Source organism: Ornithorhynchus anatinus, chromosome 1 (genome assembly GCF_004115215.2).
Source record: "Ornithorhynchus anatinus isolate Pmale09 chromosome 1, mOrnAna1.pri.v4, whole genome shotgun sequence".
Taxonomy (NCBI): Eukaryota; Metazoa; Chordata; class Mammalia; order Monotremata; family Ornithorhynchidae; genus Ornithorhynchus; species Ornithorhynchus anatinus.
Genome location: NC_041728.1, coordinates 2,840,548 through 2,864,646, shown reverse-complemented (window position 1 = coordinate 2,864,646; position 24,099 = coordinate 2,840,548). Strand labels below are relative to the sequence as shown.

At 50.9% G+C, this 24,099-nt stretch overlaps 1 protein-coding gene across 4 annotated transcripts in view; it reads left to right on the top strand.

Annotated features, from left to right (window-relative positions):
- Nucleotides 1-24,099, top strand: part of BRF1 (BRF1 RNA polymerase III transcription initiation factor subunit) — a 160,391-nt gene that overhangs the window by 119,510 nt on the left and 16,782 nt on the right. The window lies entirely within an intron of this gene.

Below are 24,099 nucleotides of genomic sequence, written 5' to 3'. Positions count from 1 at the left end.
GCTCTTCACGGTTGTCGGGCGTTGGGGTGCCCCTCCTCCGAGTGCCAGACCTTCTGCGAGAGAGGAGCCTCCTTCGACAGAAAGCTTTCCTGCTCCAGCGGCCCGGGCCAACTCCGCCCAGGACTGGGTGTCCCCGGGCCCGGCACGGATTCTCCCGTTGCGAGGGAGGAGATGCAGCAAACCCCGTCGAGTGCTGGCAGCTTTTTCTCTGGAAGAGTTTACGCGTGGGGAAGGCCACCAGCCTGCGGTGTTGAAACAATGAAACGGGTTGGAAAAACCCATCTCTTGCTGCATAATGTCAGCGCTTGGTTGGAAGCGTATCTCGTGGCATTTTCCAGGAGGCTGAGCGTTTTAGTACTTCTTAATTGCGGTACTCGTTGGGCCCTTACTCTGTGCCAAGCACTTTTCTCGGCACAGGAGGAGATGCAAGATAATAAGGTCCGAAACAATCCCGGTCCCACGTGGGGCTCACAGCGTAAGTGGGAGGGAGTAGGATTTAATCCCCAGTTTTCGGATGAGGAAACTGAGGCACAGGGAAGTTAAGTGACTCGCTCAAGGTCACGCAGCAGACAAGTGGTGGACCCAGAGGTCCTCTGACTCCCAGGTCTGTCCTGTTTCTGGTAGGCCACGCTGCTTCTCGCCGCTGCTTGTGGGGAAAGTCGAGAATCCAGGATTGTGAACTGCTAACCGGGACTGTAACAAATAATTGTTGCCTTCAGGAAGACGTAGACATGGAGAGAAGGTGCACGTCAAAGCTCCCGGGGGAAACGGGGACCTGGCCCCTTCCGGTAGAACCCTGGAGTTGTAGTTGATGGAAAGGTTCGATGAGGAGATTAATTACAGTTGCACAGAATTCTTTCTGAATGCGTAGCATAGCATTTATTGCAGCGCTTTTTCCTTGACCCTGAATTTCAGACCAGCTCTGATAGAGAAAGCCGTCTGCCCCTCGAGCCTTAGCTGGTCTAGGAGCTTCTTGATCTGCTAAAGGGACTTGGAAAATAACCTCCTGCCTTGACCTCGTTTTCCAACACTGCTCTGAAATTCGGTCTTCCTATTCATTTTTCTCCTCTGGCCAGAATACTTTTGATCTGTCGCTTAAGCCGTGGGTAAGGGAGAAGTCTTAATAACCTAGATGAAATGGTTTTGACATAAGTTGAAGCGTTAAGAAGTATCGGGGATTAATTGAGGGTATTTCGCATGCATTCCCCCCCCGCCCTGGGGAATTTAGGTGGAACAAGTCTTTAATGAGACCCGAACCTGAAGTCAGGTATTCAAAGGAAAGAGCGTTGGGGGTTGTGTCTGGGCCTGAGCAGGACACACCGAAGCCGGTGGGGTCTGGGGGGGACGACACCGCAGCACGTACGAAGTTAAGTTACTCCAGGAGGACGGCTCTCCGTAATTTAGGGCCAGAAGGCCACGCTGGGGCCTGGGCGATCTGGACAGCTCGCTGCGGGCTAGGAAGATTTCTCTAGGAAGATTTGTCGGCCCGTTCGGAGAACGTAGACCCTCCCCCGTGGGCCTCGTCCCGGGGAGACCCTCCAGGCAACCCAGCTTCAGTGAGAGGATCACAGGCTTTCAGTGAAATCACCAAGGTGTTGGGGTGTTTCCGCAGCAGCGGGGAGAGGAATAAGCACGCATCAAGCAAGCCCGGCTCCATTCAATCCCACCTCCTCCAGGATGGCTTTCCTGATTCTCAGCACCCCATCCCCATCCACCCAACGCCTCCTTAAAACGAAGGGTTTTCCGTCTTATCTTTAGTACTTGGGTAGCAAAGGAGATTTCGTGTGTATGGTAAAGAATATAGAGAGACCCAAGTAATTTTTTAGGGATAGCAACTTCTCATTTCATTCAACTTGACGTATGATGCTCCTTCCGACATCCGTGGGGAAGTTTAATGAGGAGAAGCAAAGCCTAGTGGAGAGATTACGGGCCTGGGAGTCAGAGGACCTGGGATCTAATCCCAGCTCCGCCCTTTGCCAGGCGGGTGCTGCCGGGCGAGTTACTTCTCTGAGTCTCTCCGGCTCAGTTTCATCATCTGTAAAATGGGGGCTAAATATCGGTTCTCCCTCGTACGTAGACTGTAAGTGTCCCCTGGGGCGGGGGACGCAATTATTCTTATTATAACCCCCATCTAGAATCACTGAGGTGTGGATACAAGCAAATCGAGTGGCTCCGTCCCCATTTTACAGAGAAGCGAAATGACTTGCCAAGGTCACACAGTAATCACATGGCATAGCCAGGTTTAGAACCCACGCCCTTTGGACTCCCAGGCCCGTGCTCTGTCCACTATGCCATGCTGCTTCTCAAAAGTGGAGATGCCAGGGATTGAACCCGGGGCTTCACGTATGCGTGGCATACGCCCGGCCGCTGAGCTACATCACTGAGACTTTGACGTTCCTTTAATGGCAAATCTTTGCCCCTTTCTCCCTCTCAGTCCAGACTGGTTTAGTGCCAGGTCTCCACCCCGTCACTTTCCGATCCAGATTGGATTAAGATGAAATCTACACACCCCAGTCTCCTCCCAATCCCGACGTGGGGGGGCGGGGAGTGTAGATTTGATCCTCATCCTGTCCCCTCCCAATCCAGATTGGATTTGGAGCAAATCCACGCCCCCGTCTCCTCCCAGGCCCGATTGGATCGGGGCCAGATCCCCACCCTGTTCTCCTCCCAAACCAGGCTGTTTTAGGGCCAAATCTCCACAATTCTCTCCCCCTCCTGCCCCGCGCTGCACCTAATCCCGATTAATGAATTGCTTTTTGGCACAGCTCACAAATGCTCGTCTGCTCCCAAAACTGTGGGAAAATTCCCATCGGATCTATAGATAATTCGGACCGGAAATGAGCTGAGGAGCAGCGGGTCTAGCGGAGAGAGCCCGGGTCTGGGAGTCAGAAGGACCTGGGTTCTAATCCTGGCTCTGCTGTCCATGTGACCTTGAGCAAGTCACTTAACTCTTCTGTGCCTCAGTTTCCTCAAATGTAAAATGGGGATATGTGTTCTCCCTCCTAGTTAGACTGGGAGCCCCATGTGGAATAGGGACCGTGCCTGACCTAATTAATTTGTACCTACCCCGGTGCTTAGAACAGGCTCCCTCTGCCAGAATGAGGGCTTGCTCCCAGTGCAGTGGCTGTGTGACTGTCCTGCAGCCTGTAGCTACCCTGGGAAATTTTCCTTCTTCCCTGCAAGCGTAATAGAGAATTTAGGGGGACACCGGCTCTCCCCACACTGCGCTCTGCTCTTTACCCCACGGAGGCGACCGAATGTAGGCCTTGTATTAGCCTATTGCTGTTTATCTCCTTTAAGTGTGCTAACTAAGGCAGGTAAATTCCAGGATCGGGAAGCAGTGTGGCCTAGTGGAAAGACGTGAGAGGACCTGGGATCTAATCAGGAAGCAGTGTGGCTCAGTGGAAAGAGCATGGGCTGAGGAGTCAGAGGCCATGGGTTCAAATCCAGGCTCCGCCGCTCGTCAGCTGTGTGACTTTGGGCAAGTCACCTAACTTCTCAGTGCCTCAGTTATCTCATCTGTAAAATGGGGATTGAGACTGTGAGCCCCACGAGGGACAACCTGATCACCTTGTATCCTCTCCAGCGCTTAGAACAGTGCTTTGCATATAGTAAGCACTTAACAAATGCCATCATGATTATTATTATTAAGGCCACTGAGTGATCTTGGCAAGTCAGGTCAATTCTCTGGGTTTCAGTTCCCTCATCTGAAAAATGGAATATAGCCATTCTCCCTCCTTCTTCGACTGTGAGCCCCCTGTGGGACCTAATGATCTTTGATCATTCCCACCTCTTAGTACGATGTTCGGCATTAGAAGTTAACAAATACTAATTATTATTATTGTTGTTGTCATTGAAATCATTCATTCAATCGTATTTATTGAGCGTTGAACTAAGGACTTGGTTAGAATGACCCCATGGAAGACTCTCTGAGAGAAGAGAGTCAGCAGGCAGGTATAATTCAGTGCCAACCACTTAGTACAGTGCTCTGCACACAGTAAGCACTCAATAAATGCAATAGAATGAATGCACGCCTTCTGGTTCCATTTTTCATCCTCGTCAGTGGTATTTATCACGGGGCCTACTGTAGAACACCGTTCCATTGGAAACCTACATTAGAAGGTGAAGATGGTCCAAAGGTGACTTGTTGAATGTGTTTCTGCAAAAGTTATATTTTATCAGAGCATTTAAACTCTCCTTGATTTTCCGATATTATCAATGTTACCAGTATTGATATTGATAGCGGCAGGATTATTTTGTTTCTGAAAATGGCTCTTCTCCTCAAAAAAATCCTGAAGGCCTATTTAGGGTCGGCTCATTGGCCTAGCCCAAGACTCTGTCTCCGGTAGTGACCGTAGTACATTTTAGAGGAACACTGAGTGATGGTTGATGACTGAATACCTGCCTGGACATGGTCCATCCAGCCAACCATCCCTTATGGTGCTCTGCACATAGTAAGCGCTCAATAAATACTATTGAATGAATGAATGAATGAATGAATAGTGATGTTTCTTCCAACAGCACTTTACCTTTCCCAACCCTCCTCAGCCAGGTGAATCTAGCCGAACCTTTCCGGAATCTTCTAGCATTCCCCGATTTTCCTTTCTCATAACCCTTCATCATCCGTGAATGTACTGAAACCTCCCTTGAGCCTTCCGAGTCCCAAGATTTTCCCTCTGGTAGCGGGTTCTGGACCTGTCTTCTGACCCCCCCCCCCAAAAGTTTTCCACCTCCCTGGGGATAAGAAAATCCACATGGTTACTATCTTTATTGTAAAGAAGACCAGCAGAAGGATTTAAATCCACAAATATGCCAAATTCATAGCCCAGTGCAGAGGCGCTCGATTTGTGTGCTCTGGGAAATTCTCCTCCCTCCCGCCACAGGCTCAGGGGGTCTTGTAGGATATCTGAATATTTACGTATATTGATGGTAATAATTATTATGGTATATGTTAATTGTGCTAAGCGCTGAGGTGGCTAGAACAGTGCTTGGCACATAGTAAGTACTTCATAAATAACATTGTTATTATTATAATTGATGAAGTCTCTCATCAGGAGCAGCAAACCCCTGAGCCTTATATTAATGTCTGTCTCCCCTTCTAGTCTGTGAGCTCGTTGTGAGCTGTTTAATGTTGTATTGTAATCTCCCTTAGTAAAGTGCTCTGCACACAGTAAGCGCTCAATAAATACAATTGACTGACTGGGGCTTCCTGATTCAAGTGAACCAACAGCAGGGTTATTTCGTTTCTGAAAAAAGGTTGTGCCATTTGAATGGGAAACGGAGTGGCCATGGGGAAGGAGCCCAGGCCTGGGAGTGAGAGGCCCTGGGTTCTAAACCCAGCTCCGCTACTCACTTGCTGGGTGATACTGAGCAAGTTAACTTCTGTGGGCCTCAGTTCCCTCATCTGCAAAATGGGCATTCACTCACTCAGTCGTATTTATTGAACGCTTAATGTGTGCAGAGCGCTGTACTAAGGTTTGGAAAGTCCCGTACAGCAGTAAAGAGAGTCAATCCTGTTCTCCCTCCTACTTATTCTGTGAGCCCCATATGGGACCTGATTATCTTGTATTGCTCCAGTACTTAATACAGTGCTTGGCGTACAGAAAGTGCTTGCCAAATCCCGTAATTATCATTGTTTATCATTATCGTTATTTTTGTTATTTACGCATGTTGCACACAAATAGCATTTTGTGCTTGCAGCAGTTAGTACGGCTGTGGTGTGTTCAGATCTCAGTCTCCAGGCCACGGATGAAAAATTGGCCAAAACCCGAAAGTCGCACATTGCTTGGCCCAAGAACTGTGGATTGTTGATCTTCTTCCAAATTTCTTTTTGTTTCTAAAACACTCTTATCACTGGGGCTGTCAGAGGCTAGAAAATGTTTCCATTACTTTACGTAAGGATGTAAGTCTCAGATTAGAGCTAGGTTGTTGCTTATGTAAGTAAATGATATTCTAGAGCTGAAGACCAACTACCTGTCAAATCCCAGCAAATTAGTTCTTACTGGTTGTTAGCTTGTTGAAATCCCAAGGGCATTAAACGTGGCAGAAAAGGAAGTTCCCTCCCTTAGGTAGTTATTGCGAAGACAGTTGTTTTGGTATTAAAATGCGTCAGTATCAGTAGTGAATACTGCCTTTAACTGTGAGCAGACCACTGAACGGGACATTTGAGAGACCTGCAGAAGAATCAATAAATCAATCGATGGTATTTGTTGAGCGCTTTTTGTGTGCAGAACACTGTACTAAACACCTGGGACAGTACAATGAAACAGAATTGGTAGGCACGTTCCCTGCCCGCAACGAGCTTACCATCTAGAGGGACCGTCTTCCTGGACAGTGGCTTCCGTGAAGGATGGGGCTTTCCCCCTCTCCCCACTCCCCACCCCCAAATTCAGAGAGAGCAGGCGTGGAGGAGAGGGGTGACCCAGATAGCCCAGAGCGGGGAACTCAGTAATTTGATATTGACGCTCTATCCCAGGAGCGCCATAGGCCTCGAGTAAGGTTCATTTTTCATCCAGGAGGAAGCCACGTTTCAGGAACAGCAGACTCAACAAATAGTGACACCCCAAAAGGCCAACCCCGATCCCCTCTTTCTCTCTCACGCATGCCAGGGTTACGTCTGCCCTGTGCCGCATTGCTGGGGCCATCCTCAACTCCTCCCGGTCTTTCACCTTTCACACCGTCAACTGCTAAATCCCACCAGGTCTTCCCAACCGCTTCTAGACCGTCAGCTTGTTGTGGACAGGGAATGTGGCTACCAATTCTGTTTTATCGTACTCTCCCAAGCACTCAGTACAGTGCTCTGAGTACGGTAAGCACCCAATAAATACGAATGAATGAATGAATGAACAGCGAGCACTCAATAAATGCGATCGATTGGTTTGAATCGGAATGAAATCGGACTCAGCATCAAAGGGAATCCAGAAGGAGCCAGTGAAGAATTTCTTTAAGATTAAAAACTCCAACCGAGAAAGAGCCTAGCCCTAATTTTGCCGGGACATCTGGGCCACAAGGCATGGGGGGAGGAGGGGTGTTGGGGGGGGCGGGGAGATTATAGGTCCATTGTGTGTCTGTGGTCTCAACGGCCTGCATGACATTTACTCCTTTGGCCTCTTTATTTTAAGCGACGGGACTTTAAGTCTCTCTTGTAAAACAATGGGAATTTAGTGGGGGTTTCATTAGAACCCCCCAAACTCAATCTTTCCTGCCGCTTGTCCTGTTCTGAAAGAAACCTTTTGGCGCAATGAGTAATCTTATTTCTGCTTTGAAGAGGAATCCTGTGGAATTGTGTTCCTTCTGTTCTCCCGCTACATGAGGGATTTCAGTAACTGCACCAAACTGTATGTGTGGGGAAGAGGCCCCTTGCCTTTGTGTAGAAGCGGACCCCCGTGACTCTAGATGGTTGGTTCTTTGATCTCGTTCACACGAAAACACTTGGCTGTTTTTGTTTTTTTCTCCCAAAATGATCCTAAAATAATCCGATTAGTAGACTGGAGGGGTGATGGGGCTGTAATACACTCTTCAGTTTGCATGATGCGGTGTTATCCCAGGTGAAAAAGTGAGTATCAAATGGCACCATGGCCTTCCAGCGTTCCCCTGGAAAGGGCCTATTTGTTTAAAAACAAACTCCCGCTCCAATCTTTGGTGACCCTGCCTGCCTCTGTCCATCTGATTTGGGAGATTAGTCTTCCCCATTAAATAGCACCGTAGACGGTTTTTCCTTTCTCGGAATAGCGTTGTATTGGGAGTGATTTATCGGGACATGTCAGCCTGCCCCCTCGGGAGCCCGTCTCGTTAAACACGAACAATTCATCGTCTCCATCTTGCTGTAGGCCCGCTGGTCGGCCGGGAGTCTCCCAGGGAGACAAGCGGCACCTTATAGCCTAGCTTCCGAAAAGGCCGGAGCGTCATTGCGTTGGCCCGAGAGTTACCTGAGTGCCGAAATTCCACACACCGTTTCCAAGTATTTTTCCGGGAACTAGCGAGGAGGGGGCCATCCCTCGGCTGTCCTTCGTGCTTTTAAAGCACCCGCGGAAGAGAGCGGAGAGCCTTAGGGTCCCGAGGACTCTGGGTTTTCTCCTTCATGCCTGCTGCGGAGGGAGCAGGAAGCCACGTTGTTGTGAGATGAGCCCCGAGAGGCATCCCACACTAGCTAGGCGTGTGGCGGCGGAACCGTGATCCAGACGAGATTCGGAGGAGGGATTTTCTCCTTTGGGACCCCCTTTCGTGATGCTCGGAAAATGGCCGTGGCCCACATGTCAGGGACCACACGGCCCGACAGGAGGAATCCGGGATGCCCAATTGTTTGCCTTCCTTTTCCTCAGGCCCGCTTCCCGGGACGCACTTGACCACCTGGTCCATCAGAGTCGGGGGGGCAGAGTGGGGGTCCCTCCCCATGGGCTGGCTGTCTCACCAGCCGGTCTCCCCTCTTTTCAAGGATTTTTTTTTTTCCCCTGCCCTTCTTGATCCTAGCGTTTGGTGTGCTCCTGTACCCCCCCGTAGCCTGTCAGCCTCGTCTGAGGAGGGAGCAGGACATTGACTTGAGCCCTCCCGGCCTGAGAAATCCAAACAACGGTGAGGGAGAGGCAGCAGCTGCTGCAACCCGGGGTCAGGTGGAGAACGCCCAGTGCCGACACACCGATTTCGGTAACTGAAGCCGAGCACAAAGATGGCCCCTCCCTCTCAGGAGGACACAAAATGCGCTTCTAATCCAGCAGAAAATCGCCAGTTCAGAAACCCACCGCCCCCGCCTGTCAGGTCCCTGAATGTTCCATCCGAGGACACCTCCAAGCAGCCCCCGGATTCGGGGCAGAGACCCTCGGGCCCTGGGGATGAGGCTCCTGCAGAAAGGCCTCATGCAGCCCTGAAATCATTACCAGAGGCTTAGGAGCAGTCTGCCCTTCTCCAGTGCCTGGCACATAGTAAGTGCTTAACAAATGCCATGATTATTATTTCAAGAGGCAAGCATGTAAAAGATGCTGAGGAAGAAGCATTTTTTCTGCTCACTGCGGTGTGTTAGGTGGAAAAGTGATCATTTAATGGGCATAGATCGAACCTAAGGGCCCTCTGCCATTTATTATTATTATTAATATCATTGAAACAATAATATATATAATACAATTATAATATTTAAAAATATAATATAGTTATAATCCAATTATAGGCAATGATAACGATGGTATCTATGAAGTGCTTGCACTGTTCTGAGCACTGGGATAGATAGAAGGTATTAATGTTGTCCAACGTGGGGTTCACAGTCTTAATCCCCATTTTCCATCTGAGGTCACTGAGGCACAGAGAAGTGAAGTAACTTGCCCAAAGTCACAAAGCTGACAAGTAGCGGAGCCGGGATTAGAACCCACGGCCTCTGACTTCCAAGCCCGGGCTCTTTCCACTAAGCCATCCTGCTTCTCGAGAAACTATGGCCGGAAGCCTGGGGCAGGTTCTCTAAGCATAGGCAGGAACAAATGGAAGTTCCATTGGCTCCCTCATTTTTCTTTGGGGCACGGGGTTGGGGGAGCTACCGGCATTTTGAGAGGCAGCCTCAGAGGAGTGGATGCTGCCTTGGCCTTAAAAAGAAGGACTATAAACTCCTGGAGGATGGGAATCTAATCTACCTACTTGGTTGTATTGAGTTCCCCCAAGACCGTGAGCTTGTTTGTGGGAAGGGGATGTGCCTTACGCTGTATCATACTCTCCCAAGCACTTAGTACAGTGCTCTGCACACAGTAAGCGCTCAATAAATACGATTGAATGAGTGAATGAAGTGTTGAATACAGAGCTGTGCCCACAGTGAGTGCTCAGTAAATGCTATTGACCGATTGATTGAGGTCATCAGCTTTGACCCAGGCTCTGTGTGGGGGAAATGGACCTGTTTCAATACGTCTCCCCCTCTAGCCTGTAAACTCCTTGTGGGCAGGGTCCATGTCTACTAATTCTGTTGTACTCTCTCAAGCATTTAGTATTCACTCATTCATTCTTTGATTCAGTTGTATCCATTGAGCGCTTCCTGGGTGCAGAGCACTGTCCCAAACGCTTGGAAAGTACAATACAGCAATAGAGAGAGACAGTCCCTGCCCACAGTGGGCTCACAGTCGAGATGGGAGACAGACATCAATACAAGTAAACAGTAAAGTGCTCTGCACACAGTAAGTGCTCGGTAAGTACCGTAGTACAATTGATCAAGGGGAGGCTCACTGGCACCGTCTCTCTTTCTCCCTTCTTTCCTCCTCCTCTTAATTGCGATTTCGATTTGCGGACGACTCTGTCCTAGGCTTGGAATGAATTCAGTAAAAGCAGCAGACGCTCAGACCTTCAACCCTCGAGTTATTTCTAGTCTCCGGTGGGGATGTAGCCATCCCTCAAGGAAATGCAACTATAAAAACTCCCAGTCTCCGGGCCAGGGAGAGGAGCGACCAGGGTGGGGATAATAATAATAATCATAAGAGTGATGGTATTTGTTAAGCGCTTACTATGTGCTGAGTACTGTGCTAAGCGCTGGGGTAAATACAAGATAATCAGGTTGGACATAATCCCTTTCCCACATGGGGCTCACAGTCTCAATCCCCATTTTACAGATGAGGTGGCTGAGGCACAGAGAAGTGAAGTGACTTGCCCAAGGTCACACAGCAGACAAGTGGCAGAGCTGAGGTTAGAACCCATGACCTCCTGACTCCCAGGCCCATGTGCTGGACCAGGCCTTCCTCTCCTGGGCCAGGAGGTGACTTTTACCCCAGGTGGAGGAAAAAAGTTTATTTTACATTGACAGTGACATTTACCCAAAGTAGACACCTTCCGTTAAAGAAAAAGTCTAAATCAAGGTGATAAGGTAAGAACCTCCATTCATTCTTTCATTCACCGAATCGTATTTATTGATGCTTACTGTTTGCGGAGTGCTGCACTAAGCACTTGGGAGAGGACGATATGCAACAATAAACAGACCCATTACCTCCCGCTCTTCTAGTGCTAACCTTTTCACTGTGCCTCGGTCTCCTCTATCTTGCCACCGACCCCTGGCCCACGTCCTGCCTATAGCCTGGAACGCCCTCCCTTCTCTAATCCGACAGACAATTACTCTCTCCCGCTTCAAAGCCTTATTGAAGGCGCTTCTCTTCCAAGAAGCCTTCCCAGAGGAGCACCCCCTACCCTTTTCCTCATCTCCCACTCCCTTCTGCATCACCCTGACTTGCTGTCTTTACTCTTCCAGCCCCATAGAACTTACATAAATATCCATAATTTTTTTATTTGTACTGATGTCTGTCTCCCTCTCTAGCTCTTGGGTCTCTCCCTTCCCTTGCCTTCCTCCCACCAACAACTACCGGATCCCCAAAGCCACAGCTATTTCTTCCCCCTCCCCCTTTCTCCTCCCCCAATCCATTCCCCTTCAGAAAGATACATTTTAAATTGGCCCTCAAACTCCAGAAAAGTGGGTTTCTGTGGCATTTTTCAACCGAGAAACCCCAAGGTGGCTTTTACCACAGATGGAGGAAAAAAGGTTTATCTTACATTGACACTGTTCACATTTACCCAAAGTAGACACCTTCTGTTAAAGAAAAATTCTAAATCAAGGTGATAAGGTAAGAACCTCCATTAAATAGTTCCTACTCATGTATAATGTTTAAGAATATTCCTTTTCCTTATGAGCGATCTGTGCGTTTGGAAAATATATTTGTTTTTGGCACACAAATGTCACTGACGGATAACTTTTTACCAATTGCACGCTGATTTTGATTTTTAATTGGCAATTTTGATCATATCTGAATTTTCATTTAAAATTAATGTAGGGGGTGTGTTTTACCGGTTGCAAATTATTGTTGGGACAAGAAATTTTTGGAGTTGGGTCTTTCAGGATTTTTTGTGACAAATTCTTTCACTCTGGTGTATTAGTGATATAGAGTTTTTTCTGCTTAGCCCCTGGATTTCTGAAGGTGCGCTCAAGCTTGCTGGCTAAAACAGTGTCCTTTCTAGCCTCGGCAGCGTGTGATTTGAAAACCTAGCGCTCGCCACACAGTGAATGTGAACGTTTTCACGTCGGACTAATTTTATCTTGTGTAGTAAAATTAGTGAGAGAAGTTTTATTCATGTGCTAGGTTCATGGGTGCTATTGAGAGATAATAATAATGTTGGTATTTGTTAAGCGCTTACAATGTGCAGAGCACTGTTCTAAGCGCTGAGATCCGTGTGGATGTAGCCTGGAGTATTCTAGAAATGAATTTAACACTCGCTTGATCCACACAGGGTTTCAGGCTATCGATCACATCAGTCTGTCTTCTCTAACCTGCAAGCTCCCTGTCGTCAGGAGAGAGGGTCGTTGAACTCGTGGGAGTGAATGAGTTCTCCAAGGGAGTGGATGTAGACGGAGACTAGAAAAGGACCCAGAATCGATCCAGTTAGGGGTTGGGAGGTAAAGGAGGAGCCTGTGAAAGAGACTGAGAAGGAGAGGCCAGTGAACTACGAGAAGAACTAGGAGAGGACAGTATCAGTGAAGCCAAGGTTGGATAAAAATGTTTCGAGGAGGTGGGGGTGTGGACAATGTCAAAGGCAATCGAGAGGTCGAAAAGCATCAGGAAGGAGTAGAGGCGCTTGGAGTTGACAAGAAAGAGGTCATCGGTGACCTTCGAGAAGAATTCTGTGGAGTGAAGCGGGTGGATGCCCGATTGGAGGAGGTCAAGGAGAGAATTGGAGGAGAGGAAGTAGAGACAGCGGGAGTAAACAACTCGCTCGAGGAGTCGTAGAGGAATTGCAGGAGGGAGATGGAAGGATAACTGGAGGGGGCCTAGGTGTCGAGGGAGGGGTTTTTGGGCGACAAGGGAGACGCGAGCAGGTTTGAAAGCAGTAGGGGAAGAAGCCACTGGAGAGCGAACAGGTGAAGATGGGAGTCGGGGAAGGGAAGGGGCAGGTGTTTTGAAAAAGTGTAAAGAGACGGGGTTGGAAAGGATGGATTTTGAGAGGAAAGCGAAAGATCCCTTCTTGGAGTGCTGCTGAGATTGGCGAGAGAGTTGCAAAGGGAGCAGGAGAGGCAGGGGCTGGAGAAGATCAAGGAAGATTATGGAGTGTGGGTCGCGTGGGTACTGGTTATTGCAGGACCCCTCCTGGCATTTTATTAACTCTGCTGGTTGCTAAGCAAAGGTAGTTTGTCATAGCGTGAGCCGCTTATTGACGACCCAGTTGCTTGTGATTGATTAAAAGTGACAGATCTGTTTCAGCTTCAACTCCCTCCATTAACACTGCTATCGACCATCTGGCCGAGGTCGAGGAAATCCGATTTGGGGGCTGTGCTAGCATCTCATTTAAAATGCAGGCCCCCGGGCAACATAGAGAGACCCGGAGTGTCCAGAAACAGGCTAACCGGGGGTTGGTCCGGTCACTCTTTTACGCAGGCCCGGTTGCGGCCAGATCCCGGGGGCCGGCCATCCAAGAATCGGCCAGTCCCTGTCTCCCCGTGAACTCCTTTCCCATGGCCCCTTGTTGACCGGGCATCATTCTTCCGTGCTCACATCATCTCTCTCCTCCCCCCGGCCCCGCCTCTCAAGTGACTTTCTCCCTCCCCTGAGACTTCCTTGTGTGCAAGAACTCCTTCGGTCCCAGCCGAGGGGAAAGAGCCCAGGGAGTCAGAGGACCCGGGTTCTAATGCCTGCTGTGTGGCCTTGGGCAAGTCACTTAACTAACCTGTGCCTCGGTGTCCTCGGCAGTATTAAGGGGATCCGATTCCTGTTCTCCTACTTAGGCTGCGAGCCCCATGGGGAACAGGGACTGTGTCCTACCTGATTAACTTATCTTCCCCAGAGATTAGAATAGTGATGGGCAAATAGCGCTTAACAAATACCATTAAAAAAAAAAAGGGAGGACAGAGTCTCAGAAAATATGCTGCATACCAGGTGGCAAGTGGGAATCAGTTGCTCGGGACAGACCAGCGTGGCATAACTGTAGTCAGGAAGGAACCTCAAGCTTCATAAAAAACGATACACAGGGCGGAAAAAGAGAAAGAGCCCCAGGCTCTGCAGACAGGAGGTACGACAAACAGAGGAGTTTCACACTTTTCCGGAGTCCCCGACGGCCTCCTTGCCGCTCGTTCGACGAGGCCCCGTCCCCCAGACCTGCCGGCACCTCCCGCCTGCCCGTTGTCCTGCTGGCTGGAGCCACTCCGGTTCCTGTTACAGAGAAGCAGCTCGGTGTAGTGGATAGAGCAGGGGCCTGGGAGTCAGAAAGTCATGGGTTCTAATCCCATAACCTAATAAATACCAATGAATGAATAATCCCAGCTCTGCCGCTTGTCTGCCGGATGACCTTGGCCAAGTCGCTTCACTTCTCCGGGCCTCACTTCCCTCATCTGTAAACATGGGGATTGAGACTGTGAGCCCCACTTGGGACAGGGGACTGTGTTTCCAACCTGATTTGCTTGTATCCACCCCAGCGCTTAGTACAGTCCCTGGCACAAAATAAGTGCTAAACAAATGCCAACATTGTTATTATTAATATTATTATTCCCGCCTCTGGCACTTTGGCCAGATCACGAATCCGGGGACTGGCGCGGGGACAGAGGGTGAGGGAGAAGGGGGCGGGCACGGGATGCCGTCACGTCCCACTCCTCCAAGACGGGGTCAGAAAAAGCCGGTCAGGACGACCTGGGCGTTATGGTTAGATTGTACTCTCCCACGCGCTTAGTACAGTGCTTTGTACACAGTAAGCGCTCGATAAATACAGTTGAATGATTGAATGACAGTGGAGGTGGTGGTGGAAACGGCGACATTGATGGTAATGCTGGGAGCCTCGTGCTGAATGGAGCCACTGAAGGCCTCTCCCCGCCTCTGTCTCCCTCCGACTTCAATCAATCAATAGTATTTGTTGAGCATCTACTATGTGCAGAGCGCTGTACTAAGAGCTTGGGAGAGTACAATACATCAGAATTAGCAGAAAGTTTCCCTGTCCACAGTGAGTTCACAGCGTAGAGAGAGAGGCAGACGTGACTATGAATAAAACCCCTCTGCTTCCCTCTCGGGAGGCAGAGCAGTGTGGAGAGGCAGCATGGCTTAATGGATAGAGCGCAGGCCTGAGAGTCAGAAGGACCTGGATTCTAATCCTGGCTCCGCCACATGTCTGCTGTGTGACCTTGGGCAAGTCATTTCACTTCCTCCGTGCCTCGGTGACCTCATCTGTAAAAAATGGGGATTAAGAGTGTGAGGCCCCTGTGGAGCAGGGACTGTGTCCAGCCCGATTAACTTGTACCTACGCCAGGGTTCAGAATAGTGCTTGGAACATAATAGTAGTTAACAAATACCATCACAATTCATAACAACAGTAATAACAATAGTTTTAATTGCATGCCCTCCTGGTTGGGCTTTGCCTGATTTAGAATAGAAGAGCGTGTCAAGTTAGAAACTATGGTTGGTCAGGGAGAGAAGGAGAGCTAGGGAGAGAGAGAGAGAGAGTGTTTGGGACATTGTTTGTTGTTGCTATAACTAGTGGTTTTGCTCAGTAAAAATAGTATTTATTAAGCATTTACCATGTGCAGAGCACTATACTAAACCCAGGGGAAAAAAGATACACAGTTGGGAATTAGAAGAATCGGGCCGGGGGCTGGCTTCGTACTGCGGTTAGCCGGTGCAGGCGCCTCGTGGGACGAGCAGTTCAGTGAACCGCCGGTCCCTGGGGGTTCTCCTGGGAAATAGCCATCAGGAAAAAGGGCCATGTCAGTCACAGAACTCTGAGGCTCAGCACGTCAACGAGGTGAAAAAAACGATCACTTTATACCTCTGTCCTGTTGGAAGGTTTTGCATTTTTGACTTGCTTTTAAATACAATTTGGGAAGAAAATCTATCTTCCCTTAGTTCAGTGTGGAACTGACCCGTGTCATAGGAGACAGTGAGGGGGCTCCGCATGGAGTGGTGGTGATCTTCTCCCGGCGGGTGTTTGCCGTGGACAGAGGACGACGGTGGGTCATGGCCCTGTGCCACCTGGCCTTGGGGGCAGCCCTTGCCTGGACACGACTGGTCCTCCAGGCCCTGAGGATCCAATGATGGCCTTGGGGGTGACTGTTGTCCCCAGGTCTCTTGGGTGCGGAGGAGTGAAATGACTCGCCCAGGGTCACAGAGCAGACAAGTGGTGGAGTCGGAATTAGAACCCAGGTCCTTATAACTCCCAGGCCCGGACTCTATCCATTAGGTCATGCTGCTTCTCCTGATAATATTGGTAATCCTGGCTCCACCACTTCTCTGAAGTGTGACTTCAGTCAAGTCATTTAACTTCTTCGGTGCCTCAGTGACCACATCTGTCAAATGGGGATTAAGACTGTGATCCCCATGTGGGACATGGACTGGGTCCAACCCAACCAGCTTATATCTACTCCAGTACTTAGTACAGTATTTGGAGTATAGTAAGCAGTTACCAATACCATTTAAAAAAACAGTGGTTTGGGAATAATAACAGCTGTGGTTTTTAGGTGTTTACTTTGTGCCAAGCTCTGTACCAAGCACTGGAGTAGATAGAAGACAGATCAGTTATCGTCCCTGTGTCCCACAGGAGGCTCACCGTCTAAAGAGGAGGGAGAACAGGTATTTAATCCCCATTTGACAGATGAGGAAAATGAGACAGAGAGAAGGGCACTGACTTGCCCAAGGTCACGCGACAAGCCAGCGACAGAACCGGGATTAGAACCCAAGTCCCCTGACTCCCAGACCTGAGCTTTTTCCAATAGGCCCCGTGGCTTCTCACGAATATAGGCCAAAGCCGACAACCGAGTCAGCCCCGGAGGTGATGAGGTGTGGAGTGGTTTTACGGGCCTCTGCCGGAGCAGTCCCCATTAAGAGTCTGGTAGCGGACACGGAGGGCCCGGGCCAAGGTAGCAGGTGGCCCAGAGAGTCAGGACCGCGGCCAGTTGTGCCCAAGATGGCTCGCCCAAGGGCTCAGTGTGGCCACACAAAGCCCTAGACCCGCTTTGGGCTGGCCCAGGGACTCCCAGACTCCAGTGCCCCAGAGGTGACCCCCCGGAGGGCCCTTTCTGCTCATCTGACATTCTCCGGTCCAGGTCCAGATGTTTGGGCCTCCAGTCCCTCCATCCAGTCCCCTGAGCTTCAAAGACCCAGTGCAAACCTCTGGATCCCCAGGGAAGCGGCCATCCCCGGGGCCGAAGAGCACGGGGGTCTCCGACTCCTTTCCTGTTGGTTGGTCCCGGCGATTGGCACTCGCAGAGCAGAGAGGCAGATACAGGAAGGGGACGGACTTCTCAAGCGGCCCCGCGGGGACTTCCCCAGACGATCCACCTGGGGATCTGGGAAGTCGTTTCTTGTGATTGCCTGTAAAAGCTCCAGGAAGATGAAAGTAAAACCCGTCATAACCGTCTTGGACTCGTCCTCCCCGATCGAACGAGGCACTGTGTAGGGAAATGCTTTCTGCTTTGATCACCGCACCAGCTTTCTAGCTTGCTGCATGGCCAAAATCATTTTTTTTTAATGGTCTTTGTTAGGCTCTTACTATGTGCCAGGCACTGTTCTGAGTCCCGGGGTAGATACAAGCTGATCAGGTTGGACCACAGTCCATGTTCCACATGGGGCTCCACAGTCTTAATCCTCATTTTACATACGAAGGTAACCGAGGCTCAGAGGAAGTTAAGTGACTTGCCCAAAGTCACATAGCTAACTAGTGGCGGGACCGGGATTAGAACTCACCACCTCCGACTCCCAAGCCCATGCTCTTTCCAGTAAGCCACGCTGCTTCTAATCCCCATTTTACAGATGAGGTACCTGAGGCACAGAGAAGTTAAGTGACTTGCCCAGGTCACCAAGCAGATAAGTGGCAGAGCTGGGGTTATTATTGTTAATAATAATTATGGTATTGTTAAATGCTTAATATATGCTAGGCACTGTACTGAGCGCTGGGTGGATACAAAGCAGATCAGGTTGGACCCAGTCCCTGTCCCATGTGGGGCTCACAATCTCCGCCCCCATTTTACAGGTGAGGTAACTGAGGCCCAGAGAAGTAAAATGCCTTGCCCAGGGTCACACAGCAGACAGGTGGCAGAGCTGGGATTAGAACTCAGATCCTCTGACTTGACGTGCAATTGGGGAAAAGAGCTTGGAGTCTGCCCTGGGAATTGGATTTGGGGCGTTGGAAAACCCCACAGAAACCCCACCGGGGAGAGACCTGGTTCACATGAGACCCAGGAGGACATAAATCCACCCCCGCTGGGCCTCTCCAATTGGGCCTTCTGGCTATCCCGGGCCCGCCAGACCACCCCAAGATCTTCATCTAGTCAGCCCCGAGATCCCCGTCTTGGTCAGCCTTCTAAAGGTCGAGCTTTTTAGCCATATGCGGTGTCTCGCTCAGTCAATCAATCAGTGCTTTTATTGAGCCATCACTGTACTGAGCTCACAGTCTGCTCATCTCTCCGCATCCACCCTTGGGCCTGTCTTCATCTCGGCTTTGATCTTTTCCTGTCACGATCGTCAGGCTGTGACATTTCCCATGAGCTGTCCGGGGTTCCATCCGCCGGGACATGTGGTTGGTTGGGATGCGCCCCTCGCCTTCCGGGCCTGGCTCGGGCCTTGGGCCCGGGCCAGAAGGGGTCCTCTCAGGACCAGGGAGCGCTGGTCTCCAGAAAATGTGGCCCGGCCCCGAGGTTTTGAGCCTGTGATGTTCTGGAGTCCACGCCTGAGGGGTTTGCTACAGGAAGAGGGGCCTTCCTCCGGGAGCCCTCCCTTCTCCCTACTCTGCAGAAGGTCCGGAATCTTCCGCCGCCCAGGCCAGTGTCCCGGACCGGCCCGGAGTCCGATCCCCCAGAATGAAGCCAAGCCGCCACCACGCTCCCGAAGTGGAGAGGGACGTGGTGTCGGGAGCCGGCGGTCCGGGGTTGCAGCCTCGGCTTCTGCCCTTGTCCTGCTGGTGGCCTCGGGGCAAGTCACCTTTCTGTGCCCCGGTTTCCTCATCCGTGAAACCGGGACGATAAAAGCGCCTGCTTCTCCCTGCCTCGCAGGAGGTCGAGGAGAAAGATGAGTGCTAGTGGCGCGTGTTGGGGAAACCAGAGTGCCCCGCCCCATCCAGAGTGGAGGGGTGAACACACAGGTGACCAGTAGATGGTCAAGACTCGGGGGGCTGCCGTAGGTCCACGCGGCCCTCTGCCGTCCGTGCCCTCGGGCCCGCACCGGGGAGGAGGGCCTTGCCTGGAGAGGCCCTGACCAGCCGGCCGGTGTGCGGTGTGCATCCGCCTGTGTGCGTGAGTCACAGGGACAGAACGCGATTTCCACACGACGAGGCCGCCCGCCTCCTCCCCCCGCACTCCCGTCCCCGGCCCAAGAGTGACTTCTTCTAAACGGAGGCCTTCCCCTCTGGGCGCCGCCTGGACAACCCGGGAAAGGCGTCCAGAGAACCCCGGGTAGGGCAGTGATCGGGTGTAGCTCGGCCGCTCAGGAAATTCTCTCCGGCAGTGCGGGTCCCCCCCCCCCCCCAGGCGCCCACCCCGTCTCCCCACACACACAGTCGGTGCCGGCCGTGTGACTCATTGGCTTCTCAGGTGGCCCTGCGGCTTGGCCCTCCTCCCCGGGCACAGTCCTTTGGGTCTGTGCCCACCAAGCTCAATGGGACCAAATTCTCCAGCTGCCAGTCCCCCAGCCCACCAGCTGCCGGCCCAGGGCTCCTCCTGAGCGGGCGTCGGGCACGTCCCCCCGGCCCCCACTTCCCTGCCCGGGCTCGGGAGGCTGGCGAGCAGGAGGAGGAGGAGGAGGCCGGCGGTGGCGGCTGTCAGTAGAAATGGCATGCTGAGACCTGGCATCCACTGGCCCAGCCCAAGCCCGGGCTGTTTCGTAATTATTGAGCAAGTCACTTCACTTCTCCGGACTGTCAGTTCCCTCATCTGTCAAATGGGGATTAATACCGTGAGCCCATGTGGGAAATGGACTGTGTCCAAACTGATTACCTTGTATCTACCCCAGCAGTTAGTACAGTGCCTGGGACATAGTAAGTGCTTAACAAATGCCATTAAAAAAAAAAAAATTGAGAAAGCCCCTGTAATCCTGGCATGACTGGGAAGCAGCGTGGCTCAGTGGAAAAGAGCCTGGGCTTCGGAGTCAGAGGTCATGAGTTCGACTCCCGGCTCTGCCACTTGTCAGCTGTGTGACTGTGGGCGAGTCACTTAACTTCTCTGTGCCTCAGTTCCCTCATCTGTAAAATGGGGATTAACTGTGAGCCTCACGTGGGACGACCTGATTACCCCGTATCTCCCCCAGCGCTTAGAACAGTGCTCGGCACATAGTGAGCGCTTAACGAATACCAACATTATTATTATTATTATGACTACGACAGGAGCGTTTTCATTATGCCAGGGTAGGAGTCTCGGATCCGCTCAGCTCAGCTTCTCTTAGCTGCAGCATGGCCTAGTGGATAGAGCACAGGCCTAGGAGTCAGAAGGTTGTGGGTTCCAATATCGGCTCTGCCACTTGTCCGCTGTGTGACCTTGGCCAAACCACTTCACTTCTCTGTGCCTCAGTTCCCTCATCTGTAAAATGGAGATTAAGACCGCGAGCCCCACATGGGACAACCTGATTACCTTGTATCTACCCCAGCGCTTAGAGCAGTGCTTGACCCATAGTAAGCACTTAACAAATACCATTATTTTTAACCCCCAAGTAGTAAATTCCCATTCTGTCCGCCACTCCTTCCATTCCTGACCTGGGAGGTGCCTGGGGGCTTGCCTTTGAGCCCCTCAATTATTCTGTGGTATTTATTGAGCACTTACTGTGTGCTGAGCACCGTATCAAGAGCTTGGGAGAGTATAGTTCAACAGAGTTGGAAAACGAGTTACCCGCCCTCAAGGGCTTATGGTCTAGAGGGCTGTTATGAATGGACTTGTCCTGTCTGTGTCTGTCTCTCCGCCGCGCCTTGCTCCTCCCCTCCACCCCCCAACCAGAAAGGCCACTTGGATGTTCCTGGAAGAGCCGCTTTCCCTTGACCCGGAATTCAGAGTGAGGACAAGGGGAAGAGACTTCTGGCTTCCTCCTCTTAAAAGCTGAATCTGGTGTTTAGGTAATGATGATCCCAAGGCAACTTCAGAGATGAAATAATGAAAAGTTCTCAGGCGTCAGAGAGAGGAAAGGAGACAGCCAGGAAAGGAGAAGGCAGGAAAGAATTGACCTCAGTTCCAGGCAGCAAGTTCCCGGCCCCCACCCCAGGAGCGCCCCAGGGTGTCACTTCATGGTCAGAGGGCTGACGGTCTGAGCCGACGAACTCTATCGCACAACCTTTTGGGGCACCAGGTCGGAGAAATGAGCTCTCCAACTGGTGGCGGTGTGGTGGTGGTCATCGTCAAGCAGCGTGGCTCAGTGGAAAGAGCACGGGCTTAGGAGTCAGAGGTCGTGGGTTCTAATCCCGACTCCGCCGCTTGTCAGCTGTGTGACTTTGGGCCATTCCCCATTCTCCCCATTCTCCCCATTCTCGTGGAAATCCTTTGTGGTTGTGTCCTACTTGATAATGTTGTCTCTACCTAGTGCTTAGTTTAGTGTTCAAAACAGTAAGCTTAACTTCTCGGTGCCTCAGTTACCTCGTCTGTAAAGTGGGGATTAAGACTGTGAGCCCCACGTGGGACGACCCGATTACCTTGTATCTACCCCAGTGCTTAAAACAGTGCTTGGCACAGAGTAAGCACTTAACAAATATCAAAATTTTCATTTTTATTATCGTCGGGGTCATAGCATTTCCTGGGGGCCCATTGAATACAGTGAACTGTACCAAGCACTTGGGAAGTACAGTAATAATAACTGTGGCTCTTAAATGCTTGCTACGTACCAAGCACGCCGCTCAGCACTGGGGTAGATACAGTACAAGTAGCTCAGACCCAGTCCCCGTCCCACATGGGGCTCAGGGTGAAACAGGCATTCATCCCCATTTTACAGTTGAGGAAGCGTAGGCGCCGAGAAGGGAAGCGATTTTCCTAAGGTCACATAGCTCTGCACGTAGTAAGCTCTCAATAAATGCTATTGAATGAATGAATGAATGAATAGCCGACAAGCGACAGGGTAGGGGTTGAAACCCAGGGCTCCCAAGCCTGTAGTCCTTCTACTAGGCCACACTTCTTCCTTTCCGGTGTGCTCTTTCCTATTCTTCTTGCCTTTGCCTCCTTCTTCGGGTCCCTATTTGCCATGTCTGTAGGAAGACGTGTCTCCCCCTCTGGACTGTAAGCTCATCGTGGGTGGGAAATGTGTCTGTTTATTGTTCTATTGTACTCTTCCAAGCATTTAGTACAGTGCTTCGCACACAGTAAGCGCTCAATAAGTACGAATGAATAATTGAATGAATTAATGGTCTCTCCATCCCTTGTCCCTTGCAGGGTCCGGGGCTGATGCCCCAAGATAGTGAGAGACATGGTGTGCCTGGTGGAAATGAAATGGTTCAGGGAGGGGTCGGGGGGGTCTGTCGGGTCCTTGGACTTTAGGGGTGTGTGCCTCAGACCTCCCTTCCTCCCTCCCCTGGAATATGGCTAATTTTTCCCGGCTGCCACAGTGTCCTAAAAGAAGCCAAGTGGGAGCTTCTGCGAGTTTCCCGGAGCAGAGCGTCTCGTCATCTGGCGTAGTCACAGCTCCGCTTTCCTGTTTCGTCCATCCCTACCTCCCCGACGGACCCCGCGTGCCTGGAATCGCAAAGCCGTTGCCATTCTCTGCCTACTAGTCTGCGCTCCGGTTTAAGATGGGCTGGACTCCGGGACCGGAATGGGCCCGGCGACATTAGCATTCTCCCGGGCAAATCCAAAGAGGGCACAGCTGCAGATAGGAAATTGGCAAGTCAGATTCAGAGGATTAAGCGACGGAAGCTTTTGCATTTCGGTCTTAGAATCAGTGGGCGGAAAGGAGAGGAGGGAGGTATATGGCGGAATCCTAGGATTGATTAACCTGAATTGAAGCAAGTGGGGATGATGGAAACATCCAGTCGGTACCTTTTGACCGGAAAAACGACGAGAAACAGTGAGCAGATTGGCTATTTCTGTGACTTTGACCCGTTTTCAGGATTCCTGGGTTCTCTTTTAAATCTTTAAAAAACTGAACACATTTCCAGGTTCTCCTCTTTAATGTGATAACATTAAAGTCTCTTACATTTCACCCCCGAGACCACAGCTTCTTAAATAGGGCTCTCAGCATTTAACAGGCAAGACTTGGGGTGTTGGGTTTCCTATGATTCTGTACCCTCAGGGAATGTGGCCAGAAGTAAGATGGGAGTGGGAGGAGGCCTTACAGGAAGTGGGCTGTTCATCTCTTCGGCCGATTTCCCCATAGGTTTCCGAGGAAGGAAATTCTTCCTTGAAATTTCAGCGAGGGATTCTGTAAAAGGTCGAGTGGAGATCCCAGCCCCCGCTTTGTCTACCTCAAGCAGCAGTACCGGAGAGGAGGGATTCCCAGATGAGCTAACGGGAGGAGAGTTGGGGATGTCAGGTGGGGTCTCTGATCCCTTGCCGCCCTGGAACCCATCTCTTCAAGGGTGGGACGGCCCCTTGTTTTTTGATGGTACTTGGTAAGCGCTTATTATGTGTCTAACCCTATTCTAAGCCCTGGTGTAGGTATAAGTTAATTAGGTCGGACAAGATCCCTGTCCCGCATGGAGCTCACAGTCTTAAGTGGGAAGGAGAACAGGTATGGAATCCCTCTTTTACAGTTGAGGAAACTGAGCCCCAGAGAAGTCAAGTGTCTTGCCTAAGGTCACAAAGCTAGCAATTGGCAGAGCCAGGATTAATAATAACAATAATAATAGTAATACTTATTAATAATTACGGTATTAAGTGCTTACTGCGTGCCCGGCACCGTATTAAGCACTGGGGTGGATACAAGTAATTCAGGTTGGACACAGTCCCTGACTCACGTGGGGCTCCCAGTGTCCATCCCCATTTTACTGATGAGGTAGCTGAGCCCCAGAGAAGCAAAGTGATTTGCCCAAAGTCACGCAGCAGACAAGAGGCAGAGCTGGGTTTAGAACCCAGGTCCTCTGACTCTTATGCCCGGGCTCTTTGCACTAGGCCACGCTGCTTCCCAACGGCCCCCGTCCATGCGAGGCCCTAACTCCTCCTGTTCGGAGATGTTTCGGAGTGGAACTTCTCTCTGTGGACCCATCTAGGGGGAGGGGTTGGGGGGA